Source organism: Archocentrus centrarchus, chromosome 24 (genome assembly GCF_007364275.1).
Source record: "Archocentrus centrarchus isolate MPI-CPG fArcCen1 chromosome 24, fArcCen1, whole genome shotgun sequence".
Classification (NCBI taxonomy): Eukaryota; Metazoa; Chordata; class Actinopteri; order Cichliformes; family Cichlidae; genus Archocentrus; species Archocentrus centrarchus.
This window is the reverse complement of record NC_044369.1, coordinates 4,781,820-4,795,033: the sequence shown is the minus strand read 5'-3', so window position 1 is coordinate 4,795,033 and position 13,214 is coordinate 4,781,820.

Here is a 13,214-nt window from a genome sequence, read left to right as displayed (position 1 = left end):
TTTCCTTTCCACTGTCGCCAAGTGCTGCTCATAGGAGGTCGTTTTGACTGTTGGGGTTTCTCTGTATTATTGTAGGGTCTTTACCCACAATACAAAGCGCCGTGAGGCGACTGCTTGTTGTGATTTGGCGCTATATAAATAAAATTGAATTGAATTGGTCATAAAATTAGAATATCATGAAAAAGTTGATTTATTTCACTAATTCCATTGAAAAAGTGAAACTTGTATATTATATTCATTCATTACACACAGACTGATATATTTCAAATGTTTGATTCTTTTTAGTTTGATGATTTTAACTGACAACTAATGAAAACCCCAAATTCAGTATCTCAGAAAATTAGATTACTTAAGACCAATAGAAAAAAAGGATTTTTAGAAATGCTGGCCAACTGAAAAGTGTGAACATGAAAAGTATGAGCATGTACAGCACTCAGTACTTAGTTGGGGCTCCTTCTGCCTGGATTACTGCAGCAATGCAGCGTGGCGTGGAGTCGATCAGTCTGTGGCACTGCTCAGGTGTTATGAGAGCTCAGGTTGCTCTGATAGTGGCCTTCAGCTCTTCTGAATTGTTGGGTCTGGCGTATCCCATCTTCCTCTTCACCATAGCTTATAGATTTTCTATGGGGTTAAAGGCCAGGCGGGTTTGCTGGCCAATTAAGAACAGGGATACCATGGTCCTTAAAGCAGGTACTGGTAGCTTTGGCACTGTGTGCAGGCGCCAAGTCCTGTTGGAAAATGAAATCTGCATCTCCATAAAGTTGGTCAGCAGCAGGAAGCATGAAGTGCTCTAAAACTTCCTGGAAGATGGCTGCGTTGACCTTGGACCCCAGAAAACACAGTGGACCAACACCAGCAGATGACATGGCACCCCAAACCATCACTGACTATGGAAACTTTACACTGGACCTCAGCCAGCGTGGATTCTGTGCCTCTCCTCTCTTCCTCCAGACTCTGGGACCTTGATTTCCAAAGGAAATGCAAAATTGACTTTGATCAGAGAACATAACTTTGGAGCACTCAGCAGCAGTCCAGTCCTTTTTGTCTTTAGCCCAGGTGAGAGGCTTCTCTTGTTCAAGAGTGGCTCGACACGAGGACTGTGACAGCTGAAACCCATGTCTGCATACGTCTGTGTGTGGTGGTTCTTGAAGCACTGACTCCAGCTGCAGTCCACTCTTTGTGAATCTCCCCCACATTTTTGAATGGCTTTTGTTCCACAATCCTCTCCAGGGTGCAGTTATCCCTGTTGTTGTACACTTTTTTCTACCACACCTTTTCCTTCCCTTCACCTCTCTATTAATGTGCTTGGACACAGAGCTCTGTGAACAGCCAGCCTCTTTACCAATGACCTTTTGTGTCTTGCCGTCCTTGTGCAAGGTGTCAAAGGTCGTCTTTTGGACAACTGTCAAGTCAGCAGTCTTCCCCATGATTGTGTAGCCTACAGAACTAGACTGAGAGACAATTTAAAGGCCTTTGCAGGTGTCTTGAGTTTTGAGATTAGAGTGTGGCACCAGGAGTCTTCAATATTGAACAATATTCTAATTTTCTGAGATACTGAATTTGGGGTTTTCATCAGTTGTCAGTTATAATCACCAAAATTAAAAGAAGTAAACATTTGAAATATATCAGTCTATGTGATATAATATACAAGTTTCACTTTTTGAATGGAATTAGTGAAATAAATCAACTTTTTCATGATATTGTAATTTTATGACCAGCACCTGTATCTTTGGTTTCTGTTATAATTCTTAGTTTTCTCTTCCTTTGTGTTTTTGAGTGTTTGCTCCTTTTCTTACTGTGTTCCTCTAGTCTTTGTCTCACTGTTTGTCTTTGTGCATTTATTGTTTTCAGGGTTTTCTTTTTTTTCATTCAGGTACTTCCTGTTTTATTTTGAAAGTTAGTTTGTCACATGACTTTTTGTAATTTTGCTTCCTGCCATGACTGAATTCATCTGTGCCTTTTTATCCCGCTCCCTGCTGTGTGGATGTTCCTGACTTATCCTTGTTCGTTTCTCCTGCTGGATACTTTTTCACTGGATTTTGTTGCTCTTATTGTATCGTATCATGTCTGTCTTTTTAGCTTTTCTGCTACCACTGTGCAGCTCTTTTTGTTTATTTGTGATTACCCCATCTGGGCATTGTTTGTGGTATGTTTGTAAAGTATGTAAAGTAAAATTTTAATTATATAGCACCTCTCAAGACAAAAATCACACAGTGCTTCACAACAGCAGAGCAAAACAGAAAGAAAATAGAAGAAAAAAAAACCCTAACCAAATGCAAGTCTAAAAGGATGAGTTTTTAACTGTTTTTTTTAAAAGACACCACCGAATCCACAGCTCTCAAGCACAAAAGGAGAGAGTTCCACTGTTGCAAAAGGTCTGTCTCCTGTAGTTTTCAACCTTGTATGATTAAAGCCAGTAGGCCCTGATCACATGACCTCAGATACCTAATGACGGATGTAAGAGTTCATTGATGTAAGTTGGTGCTTGTCCATGAAGAGCTCTAAAAGTCAGAACCAGAATCTTAAACTGGACTCTGAATTTAATGGAGAGCCAGTGCAGCTGGATCAGCAATGGTGTGACATGAGAATACTTAGAGGACTTTTTCACAAGCCTCGCAGCAACATTCTGAACAACCTGGAGATGCTCCAATGAATTTTTGCTAAGACAAGTAAACAATGCATTACAGTAATCCAAATGGGAGGAAATAAGTCCATGAATAACAATTTCAAGTTCCGAACATGACACAATGGAACTTAACTTAGCAATATTCCTTAAATGGTAAAAGTAAGAGTGAACTAGAGATTTGACATGGACATCAAGAGTCAAAGCAGAGTCAAAGGTTACCCCAAGGTTCCTAATGGAAGACTGAGCAAATTTGTCAAGGGTACCAAGAGTTTACATTATCCTGGGCACAAATTTTTCAGGGGCACAAATGAGGACTTCAGTTTTTTCTTCATTAAGATGGAGAAAGTTATCAGCCATCCAACTTTTGATAGAATTTAAGCACATAATTAGAGATATATAACTGAATGTCATCGGCATAGCAGTGATAAGAGCAGACCCAGATACAAACACCCAGTGTCTGAACCTATCAAGCAAAGTGTGATCTTCAACAGTATCAAAAGCAGAAGTAAGGTCCAGCATCAGCAAAACTGAACATTCTCCTGCATTACTTCGCAACAAAATGTCACTGGAAATTCTAAGAAGAGCTTGTTTCTGTGGAATGAACTCTATGAAAACCGGACTGAACTTTATCGAGGATACTGTGTTTGTCCAGGATGGCTGTAAGCTACTTAGCTACAACCTTTTCTAAAATCTTGGATAAGAATGGTAATTTTGTAATTGGTCTTTAGCTGTTGAAGATGGAAGGGTTCAACTTGGATTTTTTAAAAAGTGGGATTTATTTTGTGTGATTTTAGGTAAAATGTATTAATACAGTATGCCCAAATGAAAATTGCAGTCAGGTAAGTGAGAGGCCAGACAAAAACAGATTCCAAAGACCCCTATGGAAGAGTCACCAAGGGAGCTGTTTGCCCTACCCGGGACAAGGGAGGGAGCTCGAGGGAGAGCGTTTGGTGGCCAAGCTTTAGCCTGTGATGCCCAGCCAGTCAGAGCCCGAAAAGAACATATGGGCCCACCGTCCTGTAGGCCCACCACCCACAGGAGGCGTCATAGGGTTTGGGTGCATTGTGTGTTGGGCGGTGGCCAAGGGCGGAGGCCTGACAGACTGGCTATTGGGAGATGGAATGTCATCTCTCTGGTGGTGAAGAAGCCTGAGCTAGTGTATTCCGTTGAGTGATACTGGCTAGATATAGTCGGGCTCACCTCAACACATGGCCGGAACTCTGGAACCAGACTCCTGGAGAGGGGCTGGTCTCTGTTCCAGTCTGGAGTTGCCCTCGGTGAGAAGCGGTGAGCTGGGGTGGGTGTTCTTTTATCCCCTTGGCTTGCTGCCTGTGCGTTGGAGTTTTCACCGGTAAACAAGAGGGTTGCTTTCCTGCACCTTCGGGTTGGGTAATGGGTCTTGACTGTTGTTTGCACTTATGGGCTGAAAGACAGTTCAGAGTACCCACCCTTCTTGAAGTCACTGGACGGGGTGCTCAACGGTGCTTCATCCGGTGACTCCATTGTTCTGCTGGGAGACTTCAATGCTCACGTGGGCAATGACAGTGAGGTACGGCCTGCCCGATCTGAACTCAAGTGGTATTTTGTTATTGGACTTCTGTGCAAACCACAGTTTGTCCATAACGAACACCATGTTCAAACATAAGGATGTCCATAAGTGCACGTGGCACCAGGACACCCTAGGTCACAGGTCGATGATCAATTTTGTAATCGTATCATCAGATCTGCTGCCATATGTTCTGGAAACTCAGGTGAAGAGAGGAGCTGAGCTGTCAACTGATCACCAGTGGTGAGTTGGATCAAGTGGTGGGGGGAGGATGCTGGACAGACCCGGCGCACCTAAATGTATCGTGAGGGTGTGCTGGGAATGCTTGGCAGAGGCCCCAGTTCGCAAGATCTTCAACTCCCACCTCTGGCAGAACATCAACAGCATTCTGAGGGAGGCTGAGGACACTGAATCGGAATGGATCATGTTCCGCACCTGCATTGTTGAGGCTGCTGCTCAGAGCTGTGGCTGCAAGGTGGTTGGTGTCTCCACTCTCCCTAATTTCTTTATGTGTATTTAAGCCCTAAGTTTTTCTCTGTTCTTTGTTGTGTCCTTGTCTGTGTTCCCCCTAGCTGTGTGTTCCTCTGTTTAGGGTTTTTCCCATTTTCTCACAGGCTTGTTATTATGTCTTTTGTACAGCCTTGGTTGAGTTTAGGATTTTGAGCTTTGTATCCTGTGAGAAGATTTCAAAATTAAAGCTGCCGCACAATTTAGTTTTGTCTTGTGCGTCCTGCATTTGGGTCCAAACCCACACAGCCACATATGACAGTTGGTGCCTGCTGCTGTGGTAATCCCCGAACCAGATGGTGGTCACCCGAGGTAAAGGGAGCCATCAAGCTGAAGAAGGCATCCTATTGGGCTTTGGGACTCTGGAGGCAGCTGACAGGTACCAGCAGGCCAAGTGGAACACGGCTCGGGCAGTGGCCGAAGCAAAAACTTGGGTGGGGGAGGATGTCAGTGAGGCCATGGAAAAAGACTTTCAGATGGCCTCAAAGCAATTCTGGCAAACCATCATGTGACTAATGAGGGGAAAACGGTGCTCTACTCACACGGTCTATAGTGCGGCTGACTGCACTACTAAATTCAACTGAGGCTATAGTCAGGCAGTGGAAGGCATACTTCGAGGACCTCCTTAATCCCACTGACACACCTTCTGTAGTGGATGCAGAGTCTGGGGATGAGGGGGACTCGCCCATTACTAGGGGTGAAGTCACTGAGAAAATGAAAACAAGCAGCAGATGTGAGCTTCCTCAGAAGGGTGGCTGGCCTCTCCCTCGGAGATAGGGTGATGAGTGCAGTCATTCGAGAGGAGCTCAAAGTAGAGCAGCTGCTCCTCCGGGATGAGGCCCCTGGGCAGACCCAGGACACGCTGGAGAGATTATATCTCTCGGCCAGCCTAGGAATGCCTTGGGGTCCCTCCGGATGAGCTGGCGGAGGAAGCTCGGGAGAGAGAGGTCTGGGTTTCTCTGCTTAGGCTGCTGTCCCCATGACCCGGCCCTGGATAACTGGAAGAAAATGGATGGATGGATGGATGGATGGATGGATGGAAGGAGGGAAGGAACTCTGCAGTCACACATGTGAGGTTGTGCAGAAAAAAATGATACCAAAAGTAGTCAAAAATAGGCAGTTATACCCTGGACTCCACATAGGGCAGAATTTAAAAAAATCATATCGCTCTCAAACCCTGTCAGAATTATCTGATATTCCATACACAGTTGTGGACAAGAACTAGTGCCATTATATATTCTCATTATAATAGATAAAGCTTTTATAGAAAATGAAAAAGACCATAAAATTTAAGTTATTTTACTTCAGCTTTTAAAACCTTGGGAAATTGTAGGCATGGCCAACTGGACCTATATCTTATCTCAGTGATTCAGTGTTTGGAGAGTGACACATTTATGAAATGGACAACATTCAAATTAGCTAAAATCACTTCTTGTTTCTTTGTAATTTCTCAGCTACAATAACTCGACTGCAAGTGTGACATAACTTCAGTGATAATTTATAAACAGGTGAACGAATCAATCATCCACTTTCCCAACGCAAACTCTCACATGTGGGTTCTCAGGGGTTTAAACCAACAACCTGCCAGTTATAAACTTCTGACTCTCAGTCGTCTGCTCAACCACATTTACAGTGGGGAAAATAAGTATTTGATACACTGCTATTTTTGCAGGTTTTCCCACCTACAAAGAATAGTCAGTAATTTTTATCGTAGGTACACTTAAAGGTTGAGAGACCGAATCTGCAAAAAAAAACAAAAAAACCCCCAGAAAATCCCACTGCATTCAAATAATTCATTTACATTTTATTGCATGAAATAACTATTTGATCACGTACCAACCAGCAAGAATTCTGGCTCTCACAGACCTATTAGTTTTTCTTTAAGAAGCCCTCCTATTCTGCACTAATTACCTGTATTAATTGCACCTGTTTGAACTTGTTACCTGTATAAATTACACCTGTCCACACACTCAGTCAATCACACTCCAACCTCCCCACCATGACCAAGACCAAAGAGCTGTCTAAGGACACCAGCAACAAAATTGTAGACCTACACAAGTCTGGGATGGGCTACAGGACAATAGGCAAGCAGCTTGGTGAGAAGGGAATGACTCTTATTATAAAATGGAATAAACACACAATGCCTGTCAATCTTGCTCCATCTGGAGCTCTGTGCAAGATCTCACCTTGTGGGGTAACGATGATTCTGAGAAAGGTCAAGAATCAGCCCAGAACTACACGGGGGGACCTGGTGAGAGGTGACCTGAAGAGAGCTGGGACCACAGTCTCAAAGATAACCTTTAGTAACGCACTATGCTGTCATGGATTAAAATCCTACTGTGCATGCAGGGTCCAGCAAATGTCCAGGCCCGTTTGAAGTTTGCCAGTGACCATCTGGATGATTCAGAGAAGTTCATGTGGTCAGATGAGACCAAAATAGTGCTTTTTGGTATCAACTCCACTCACCATGTTTGGAGGAAGAAGTATGAGTACAACCCCAAGAACACCGTCTCAACTGTGAAGCATGGGGGTAGAAACATCATCCTTTGGGGGTGCTTTTCTGCAAAGGGGACAGTATTGAAGGGAGGATGGATGGGGTCATGTATCACAAGATTTTGGCCAACAACCTCCTTCCCTCAGTAAGAGCACTGAAGATTGGTCATGGCTGGTTCTTCCTGCATGACAATGACCCAAAAGACACAGCCAGGGCAACTAAGGAGTGGCTCTGTAAGAAGCATTTCAAGGTCCTGGAGTGGCCTAGCCAGTCTCCAGACCTGAACCCAAGAGAAAAACTTTGAAGGAGCTGAAACTCAATGTTGCCCAGCGACAGCCTCGAAACCTGAAAGATCTGGAGAAGATGTATGTATGTATGTATGGAGGAGAGGGCCACAATCCCTGCTGCAGTGTCAATTCAATTCAATTGACACTGCAGCAGGGATTGTGGCCCTCAATCCCTGCTGCAGTGTCAATTCAATTGAATTTGTATTGTATTATTTATTTATTTATTTTTTTATTTTTATGCTTAAATAGCTTTTTGCTGATTTTAGCTTTGTTTTTTGGTGGTCCTGGAGCAGGCACCGTCTCTATGGGGATGAGGTTTTGGGGGGATGGCAGGAGGAGAGGAGCTGCAGAGAGACGTGTAAGACTGCAATGTGACTGCAGTGTGTGCAAACTTGGTCAAGAACTACAGGAAATGGCTGACCTCTGAAACGGCAAACAAAGGTTTCTGTACCAAATATTAAGTTCTGTTTTTCTATTGTATTAAATACTTATTTTGTGCAATAAAATGTAAATTAATTATTATTATATTATTATAAATCATACAATGTGATTTTCTGAATATTTTTTTAGATTCTGTCTCTCACAGTCATAGGCGTAGGAACCGGGGGGGACGGGGGGGACATGTCCCCTCCAATATTGGAGACAGGCGCATTTGTCCCACCCAAAAATTACAACATGGATTCTGAAATCTTTAACTCGCGTGTTTTTTTTTTGAAGGCGCAACATAGCGTCATGTAACTGCGCTCCCCCCGCCCCCTTCTGAATGGCTCTGAGTATATGGGAGGCGGAGACAGCGGCGGGAGTCAGAAACTCTTTGAATGAGGTAAAACTGCTGTTGGGAATGTTACCATGAATATGGCTTGTTTATAATGTCTTGTTGTCAGTTTACTTTGATATATAGAAACCAAATCTTTTTCAGTCATCTTAATCCTGGGATGGTCACTCGTCCAATATTTACTGGACAAGAATGCAATTTGCCAGCACTTTGTGGCCGCAAATGAGAGGCGGAAAAAACATTTTTGCTCTTTTGCCTAAGCCAATGCTTTTTAACTCTTTGTGTGGTCCGGCACATGTTTGGCCAATTATTAAATGCAGGGCTGTAAAGTGCAACAGCACACTGTGTTGTCAGTGAGGCACACACCTTGTCTATTAAATGTCAGAGGCATCACTTTTATTTATTTCTGTTGGTTATTATTATTATTTTTCTTTATTAGAGTTTCAAACTGAATAGGCATATTTTAATAACTTTTTTACTTAAGGTTTATATTAAAAAGGGAATAATTTGTTCACTACATTATTTGTGAGGGTTCTTTCATGTCAGAACATTGTTTAATTAAAGAACCAGTTCTATTGCCAGTCAACCTACATAAATGCATTTTTGACCACTATTAAATGTTTTCGACCAATAAAACATATCAAACATTGCACTTGTGTGCGCTAATAAATTATTTTTGTTCTACTGAAATATTTAGCTTACCAGTGTGTATCAAATACTTATTTTCCCCACTGTATCTCAAGAAATCCTAAATAATCTCATGAATATCATCTACAGTTATTAGTAAATAGAAAATGTCAGAAACAAAAAATATTACAATCTTTGAATGTTGGATTAGTGAGTTTTGTACTTACTGTGGTTTTATCCATCTGTGCTTTGTTCCCTAAAATGAGAGAAGAAAGTCAATTTCAGTTTCAAATGAAAATTCAAAATCATTCAAACTTCTCATGATTAAATTTACCTTTAGCTCTTGTCCATATGTTGACTGTCACAGCAGTTATTAGAAGTGCTGCTAAACCCATAGAAACAATAATGGATCTCAAAGTCACAAAAAAATCTGTAAAAAGAATAAAAACTTCTAATTATTAAAATTCTTTGGTTACAGTTTCCTGTTATTTAAATTCCTTTACTTTCAAGAGAAAAAATTTTTACCTTTGGAAAATGTTTCAAAATCTTCAAATGCTGTTAACTGTGTCAGTCAGTTTTTAATTGATAAATGTGTGCATTACTGTGATATGAATGTGCTTGTATTTAAATGTAAAAGTTTCCATAAGTTTTGAAATGTTTTTGTACTTCATGAAAATTTTCCTTATGGAGTTGTTATTTAGGTTCTTCATTCATCAAGACTGACAAAATTAAATCTAAATCAAATGCCACTAAAAATTATGAGTATTGTGAAGCATCCTTCATTGTTGCTGTGGTTGTTTTTTTGTTGAGTTTGTGTGACATGAATAAATGAAAAACCACATCAGAAAGTATATTTTTTGTTTTTATCTATTTTAAATGAATGAAAAAAAAAACATTCTTCTTAAACACTTGAAATAAAATAAATGTTTTAGGTGATTTTAGTCATCTTAAACAGTTGATGATGATCTCACCTGTTTCCTCGCCTGAGGGCTGAGGGCTGAAGGTAAACAGCTGCACTCTTCCTGTGTCAGTATCAGTCACTTCACACTTCACTGTGTTATATCTTGATGAGTATAAATAGTGAGCATCAAGGAAGGTCACAGTGGTGGAGCAGCCAGTCTGTGAGGTCACCAATTGATTGTTATCTTTGTCCACATTTGGACCTTTAATCAGCCACTTCACTGTATGGCGACACACTCCATATGTCAGCACAGAGCAGTTTAATGCCACTTTATCATTGTCCTTGTGTTCAGTCACTGGTGAACATGATGTGAGACACAGACAGCACAAGTTAGTCAAGTTTTCTTCATCACTTTAAGTATGATTATTGTCATTTTTTGTTCTAAAAATGGTTTGAGGTAAAAATATTATAATGTAAATACTCACAGTTAATAACAGAGAGATGAACCACAGAGAGATGAACCCATGTGTGTTCAGCTTGTGCATCTAATAATTTGTATTGTAGACAGCAATAACGACCTACATCCTCAACTGTGAGCTTCTTTATATCCAGAGAACAGTTCGCTGTAATATTCAGTCTGTCTGATTTATTTTTGGCTTTTTCACTAATCTGTCCAAGTTTGATCAGCACTACTGTTGGTTTGTTTCTTGGAGTAAAGATCCACGTAGTACCATCACAGTTATTCTGGTCATCTATCACATTTAGACAAGGCAGAGTGACGTCATCTCCAACTTTCATAAAAATGGATGTTTCATTTATAGAGACTGTTGAGAAGATTGAAGAGAAATATGAAAAATAAATTGTAATACGGCAGGTTTTATCATTTTTGACTCAAGTTTAAAAACATGTCCCATGCTGCCCTAAAACCACAGAGCATGCTCATCTGCCTTATTTACTGTAAAGGTTACTGATTGTAATAATATTGATAACATTTAGTTTTCCTTCTATTAAAATGTTTCCTGTATCCTTACCTGCAATCAAAATCATCGGCATCAGACATAAAAACATTTGAATCCATCTGAATTCATCCATCGTGCTTCTCTGTCTCACTTCTTTCTTGTTCTCAATCTCAACATTAGTGACACTTCCTCAGCCCAATTTAGCCAGTTTTAGTTCTCGTTTTTTGTTAATGTTAATATTTCATTGGTGGAGGATATCAGCTGTTCCGATCTCTGACGTTCATGAAGTCATTTTTTTAAAGGGAAATTATATTCAGACTCAGCAGCTATACATTGTGTCCATTCCCACAGTGCATTTATGATAATGAAGATAAAAAGATGACTGTGGAAATTGAATGTGTAAAGATTGTTAAGATAAATGTTTCCATGAATGCAGCTCCTCTTTGAATATTAGAAAACAAACAGCACATAAGAACAGACAGTTGAAAGGTCAAAGTCCTCACCCATCACAGTTTGACTCCTGAGATCTAAAAGATGACTTGATTATACAGCTGCAGCTACAGGAAATCCAGCAGATAAGATATTTTTGTGGACTGAGACCCTCCTCTTCCTCATTGTTAATGTGAAGTGATTTCTTTCTGAGAACTGAAGAGGAAGTGTTTTGTGGTTGTAACAGCATCAGCAACAGAGCTCTGGGAGTTTGACTCTATAAAAATGACCAGTTAAACATCAGAACAAAAAAGAGAAAAACTCAGAATGAAGGTGCACACACAGCATGCAGGGAATATGACGTCAGTGTGACAAAGAACTGAACAAGAAGTGAAGACAGCTGGGAGAACAGGTGAACAAAGTGACATAAATGACACAAGGGGAAGCAAATTCAATTCAATTTCAATTCAGTTCAAGTTTATTTACATAGCGCCAAATCACAACAAACAGTCACCTCAAGGCGCTTTGTATTGTAGGTAAAGACCCTACAATAATACAGAGAAGACCCAACAGTCAAAACGACCCCTTATGAGCAGCACTTGGTGACAGCAGGAAGGAAAAACTCCCTTTTAATAGGAAGAAACCTCCAGCAGAACCAGGCTCAGGGAGGGGCAGTCATCTGCCGAGACCAGTTGGGGCTGAGGGGAGAGAAAAGACATGCTGTGGAAGAGAGCCATAGATAAATAATAACTAATTATTAAATGCAGCGTGAAGTATAAACAGAGTAAATGAGGTGAATGAAAAGAAACAGTGCATTATGGGAACACCCCCCAGCAGCCTAGGCCTATAGGAGCATAACTAAGGGAGGGTTCAGGATCTCCTGATCCAGCCCTAACTATAAGCTTGATCATAAAGAAAAGTTTTAAGCCTAATCTTAAAAATAGAGAGGGTGTCTGTCTCCTGAATCCAAGCTGGGAGCTGGTTCCACAGAAGAGGCGCCTGAAAGCTGACGGCGCTGCCTCCCATTCTACTCTTAAGTATCCTAGGAACCACAAGTAAGCCAGCAGCCTGAGAGCGAAGTGCTCTGTTGGGGTGATATGGTACTATGAGGTCTTTGAGATAAGATGGGGCCTGATTATTCAAGACCTTGTATGTGAGGAGAAGAATTTTAAATTCTATTCTAGATTTAACAGGGAGCCAATGAAGAGAAGCCAATATGGGAGAAATCTGCTCTCTCTTTCTAGTCCCTGTCAGTACTCTAGCTGCAGCATTTTGGATCAGCTGAAGGCTTTTCAGGGAGCTTTTAGGACAGCCTGATAATAATGAATTACAATAGTCCAGCCTAGAAGTAATAAATGCATGAATGAGCTTTTCAGAAAGGATGTTTCTAATTTTAGAAATATTGCACAAATGCAAAACAGCGGTCCTACATATTTGCTTAATATGTGCATTGAAGGACATATCCTGGTCAAAAATGACTCCAAAGTTTCTCACAGTGTTACTGGAGGCCAAAGTAATGCCCTGTGGAACTCCATAATTAACCTCAGTGTCTGAAGAAGACGTCCCATAAAATGTTATGGTCAACAGTATCAAAGCTGCACTGAGGTTCAACAGGACAAGAACAGAGATGAGTCCACTGTCAGAGGCTGTGAGAAGATCATTTGTAACCTTCACTAATGCTGTTTCTGTACTGTGATGAATTCTGAAACCTGACTGAAACTCTTCAAATAAACCGTTCCTGTCACGTCCACAGAACGAAAAGACACAAGGAGGGTGAGCGTTAACAGGTTTATTAACAATAGAATGTGCGAAGGGAAGTGAGCAGGGCCGAGAGTTGTTGAGGGAGAGGAGAGGCTGCCTCCGACGAGGAATACGAGTGACGGTGGTCCCAAGGGTCCGCAGGAGCGGGGGGGCAAGACGGTGGCGGCGATGGAGCGCGGGCAGGAATCCACAGCTGACTGTAACTCTGTCAATGATCCAGCAATGAGTCGAGGTCTGCTGTCATCTTAAGAAGGCTGTGCTGATTGCCTCAATGGAGAACAGGTGTGGAGCAGCTCCATGGA